This window comes from Dromaius novaehollandiae, chromosome 2, assembly GCF_036370855.1.
Source record: "Dromaius novaehollandiae isolate bDroNov1 chromosome 2, bDroNov1.hap1, whole genome shotgun sequence".
NCBI classification, from domain to species: domain Eukaryota; kingdom Metazoa; phylum Chordata; class Aves; order Casuariiformes; family Dromaiidae; genus Dromaius; species Dromaius novaehollandiae.
Window position 1 is genome coordinate 154,616,525 of NC_088099.1, and position 5,149 is coordinate 154,621,673.

Here is a 5,149-nt window from a genome sequence, read left to right on the forward strand (position 1 = left end):
AAATCCTGGTTACTGGGAAGCCTTTAAGTTGATGCCCCCGCAAATGCTTTTACCTGATTGCTCTGTCCTTTTCCTAATTCAAACTGCAATTCTAAGGATGATAAAATGGAAAATACATATATATGCAATACCTGAGACTAGCCAATTAGTTTTGCACTGGTGAGAAATAATGCAGAACTCCTTGTATCTTTAACAGACTGGCTCTCAATATATATTGTAAAATGCATCTTCATGGCCCAAATATGCTTAGGAGGAGCATGACAACAGAATGTATGCTGCAAGTGTACTAAAGGAACTAGGGCAGTAAAACTCCTATATTTTATTAGTGGAAGAAAACAATTAAAATGATATCTAGGTAGTAACTTAGGAACCAAATGTCATAGCTGTCTCTTTTGCTGCCAAAATATGTGTACTCTCTTCCTAACAGTCTCTTTCCCCAAGGAAAAATAAATGTATCTAAGAAATACTTGTTAGTAATGCAATTACAGGCTTAATTCCCCAACCAACTTCAGACATCATAAAAACAAAAACAAGCAGAAGCCCTTTGCAATAGCAATAGAAAAGAGAGAGAGAGAAACACTAAGTGTTCAGAGAAAGATAATAATATACTTTTATAACAAAAGCTGACACACTCTTTGACAATAACATTTGAAAAGTCATTAGCATTTGTTTTTCTACTGTACTGTCTTTTCCTTCTAAGCTACAGCCTGGAATACAAAACCTTTTCTAAAGGTGGACTCAGTGCTACTCCTGAACAGGACTTTCAGGACACTAAGACATCAAAGTAGCTAGCCAGAAAAGCAAAGGAGCTGTACCAGAATAACATTTCTTGGCATTGCTTACTTCTGAAGGTCTGGTCTGCCTGAGTTGCCTAATGAGAGCTGGGTTATTTGGAAAATGTGGATACAACTGTGAGTGCTGAGACACTGAGAATCTGTCCTGAGGGCTTCTGAAATGTTGACCCGAAGTAAATACGATACAATTAAAAGTTTAAATAAATAAAAAAGGATAAACAGTGCTAAACCTTATCCTTTCCGTGACCATAGCAATTAGATTCATATTTATCTCACACCTGGGAGGGAGAGGAGCTTTAAGAGGCTTGGTTGGGGCCATATGAAGTTTGCAGCTGTGCACAGCTCGTATTAGTGGTGGTCCTCCAGGATTCACGTGCTGCAGCCTAGATTCATTCCACGTCTCTTTACGGATGCCCCAGGGTGTCACCACCAGCACTGGTCTTGGCCACCTCCAGAAAGGTCTGCCAGCTCCCAGGTGCTCTCTGGGGGTGCCACCTCACTCTGTCAGCTTTACAAGGCACCTTGGACAAACTCCAAGCTTCAGACCCTCAGGGATGAAGGGCAGGTGTGTGAGGCACCACCTGATCCACCCTCCCACGGGCTGGGACTGCTGAATGTTGCAGCGTCCTGGCACGGAGAGCAGACGTCTGACACTCCTGAACCTCAGGCTTCAGCCACAGTAGAAGAATTCCCATTTATTTTGGTAGCAGCATATACTTTTAGTGTTGGAGGTGACTGTGTGCACTGCAAAATGGTACCATGCTATGCCCCTGTTAGATCACAGCTCCTGATGCAAACTCTAATCTCTGACTAGGGCCTGAAAGGTAAAAAGTTTTTTTCTCCCCAATGACTTTATGTAAGCTCAAATACACTCACCTAAGACTTTGCAGAGGACATCTACCCCTCAGAAGAGACATAGTTTGTGGCTATCAAAAGTCTCCATTCTTCTGCAATATTGGCTTCCAACCCAAGAGAAAAATATTGATGTTTAAAAATTCAGTATTTTAAAATATTGAACATTAGGATCCTTTCAATGATTTTTAAATTGGCTTTAAATCAGAGTAGATATTTTCCTTTTGATGGTCACTTATAAAAGGCTCCTGCATTACCAGTTTCACAAAAAAAGAAGTGGTTTTTCTATCAATTTGTCTTGCCTCTAGCCTCAGATCTCAAAATGACAGATGGCTGGAGAGGTTCTGGCACTGTCTCCATGTGGGTAAAAAAGCATATTCTAACTAAAATGCAAAAAATGGAATAATGAAGCCCCAGGAATCACAAATACATTGATCCTCATACTGCAGACAGGGCAGTACAGAGCTACTTAATGCCAGAGAAAGGTGAAGAAAAACTTTGCAGATCATCTCTAAGATGTCTCATGTCTGGTAAAATTGACCGACTTTGCAGGCATTTTCAATTAATAGATGTACTGAATTTCCCTCTGTACATTTAAGCTGTCACTATCTACTCCCATAATGACAGGATGAGAGTTTTTATTTTTCCATTTTTAAAGTGTGGCTGATTAGAGCTGAAATGGGATCAAGGATATGCTTTTTTTTACTGATGGAGATTTTGGATAGTAATGATAAGGGACTTTCATTTGCAAAAGGCAATGTGATGCCTCACATGTCTGCACTGGATGCAAATTTGGAGAAATGTCCTTGACGAGGGTCATTAGAACCAGCGTGATCGGATATGTGAACATTTTTAGTATAGGCTCAGAAATAAACTACATTACTATTGAAAGCAGAAGATGAATTTATTGAGAGGGTCTGAATAATTTCTCTGAAGCAGAAATTCCACAGACAGCTTCTGTCTGTCTCTTACTGAGTTTCAGATTCTGTATAAAGTGGAAAACCCAAGTCTTTGTGAAAAGCTCTGAAGAGATTTCTTTCTAGCCTGCCTTACAGCCTGCCTCCTGAGAAGCACAACCATTGCCACTGACAACAATAAACAGAAAGCAAAGGTCTAGATTAAATGCTGAGAATGATCTATGGCTTTGTTTTGCTGATGTGCTCCTGAGGCTCAAGACCCTTTTGCAAAATGATGGAAACTCATCTATCTCACTAACAAAAGTTACACGCTTCCAGTGATTTGAAACAGAAACAGGCTTTATCTGTAATCTCTGAAGTGGATTTTAAATTTTCCTTAAATTGAGGGTGCTTAAACCTGATACTTTGGCTTAGCACCTCAGAAAGACTGAAATTCATTGTAAATCAGGTCCCAGTCCAGGCTTATTTTCCAGACATCCCTGATCTGTGACAGTATGTTGGTGTTTGGCAATTTCTAAAGGGAAAGATGAGTTGAAAAGCACACTGGGACACTGCAACAGTGGTGATATTTGTGTGATGGGGAACCAGCAGCAGCCCTTGTTGGATATGACTTATAAGATTGTGTCAGCTTCCACAGTCCACAACTGGAAAAGCTTCCTTCCTTGTCAGTGTTAGTCTGCCTTGGCTGCAGAATAAAACTGACATTTAATGACGTTTCCAGAATGGTAAGTAATGTGGTGCTTTTGTTTTGCAAGATTCCAGCAGATGCCTGAGGTGATGTCCACAGTTTTCCTTCGAGGGCCTGGGTCTCTTCTCAAAACCAGTCTTGCCAGCCATCCACATCAAGTGTCAGTAAGTGGCTGCCTTGGCTGAAGCGGCAGAGCCAGAGCATACTCACACCTTGCACGCAAGAAGGAAATGGATATCTCTTGTTCAGGAAGCCAGATGAGAGCAAGCACAGCAGGAACTGAGCCCAGCCCTGCCCACTGATGGACATCCTGGTTTTGACTCGTCCTCAGCCCAGAGGGACACTTTGATCTCAAGCTCTTGCCAGGCAGAGGCAAAAACGGGGGCAGAGAGATGCGGGTCCGAGGTGACCCTCTGCAGGCAAGCGCTATCTCCATCCCACAGTGCAGCCAGAGCCACCAAGGGGATCACCTGTAGGACTTCGGACTGTAGCTATAAGTGACCACGTAGGCTACCTGCCAGACAGGGTGTAAGTAAACATGGTCCTTACAGGAAGAGCAACAAAGAGGGAAAACACTGATGGGCACTGTATCCGGGCTCTGTGAGCACGGTGAAACAGAGTGAGAGAAACTCGTTCATGTCCAGAACTAGTTAGGAAGCACAGGAATGAGTCAGAAAATCGATGTCTTCCAACAAAGGGGTTTATAAGGGCATGTAGGTGAGTATAAGCACCAGGGAAAAGGTTCTTGAATGAAAGGGCATTAGAAGGGTAGGAGCTAAGCGCTGTGGAAAAATCATGTATTCCTGCCATTTGCCAGTAGCTGTTCAGAAACGTGATTAAGCTACCATCATCTCCTGTGCCCACAGGCTCTGGGGAAGCATTGGCACATCTGACATGTGGGAAGCAACACGTGGCTCCCTGATGGCATAAAAACACATTTTCACATTTGTATGCCATACAAAACACCCTCCCAAAACATGAATCTCAGAGAGCCTTCTGTGAGCTGGAGGAAGGGAGGGGAGATCCCAGCCTGTCATACACATATTAGGCTACAGATGATAAAAAAGGCTGCAGAATTTAAATTCAGCACCCAGAATTCACTCATTTCCTATTTCTAATCTCCGTCTGTGAAGGCAGAGCATGTGGAGGGATCTAAATCTATTTATTCAGAGAATACAGTAGGATACCACTGGTGAAAAATTTCCTTTTATCTGCAGATAGTGTGTAAGAGGCCAGCCTGTGAGTAAGGCGAGGCTGTAGGTGTTCTCCTCCCCTCCAGAGACTGTATCCGTGGATATCTGTTCATAAAGCTAACAAACTGAATAAAGTAGAAATAACAACCCACAGTCCTATCTGGTGAAATGAAGATTTCAATAACCTGTGCCACAAACGGCAATAATAAGCAGCCCCTTCTGTTTTGAACTGTTTGGAACAAACACGCCAGAGCTAGAAATAAATCTTTCGAGCGATAGCTCAGATTGAAGAGGCTTGGGCTTGAGCTGGGCTGAGGGAGGTGCACTTTCCTTCCAAGCTGACGAAGAATAAAGGCAAACAGTGGTTTGACTGTTTCAGGCTGTTTTAATCACCTTTCTTCTGCGTTTCAGTATGCCCACGCATGTGTGTGTGTGTCTAAATCAGTGTGCGCCCAGCTGTGCTTGACCCTGAGTCAGCAAGTGTGAGAGCACTCACTCATCATGTGAGCAAAGATCATATCAGAGCATCAAAATTGGGGAAAAAAAAAAAAAAAAAGAGAGAGAGAGGCCCCAAACCTCCAGTCTCGCACACTCAGCAAGTTACTGTTTGGCAAGTTAGTGACGCCACTAGCAATAGGAAAGCGGCTTTCTCTTAGAGCAGGTTTATTGAGCAGATTATTGAAACCTTTTCTTTTAGAAACGTTT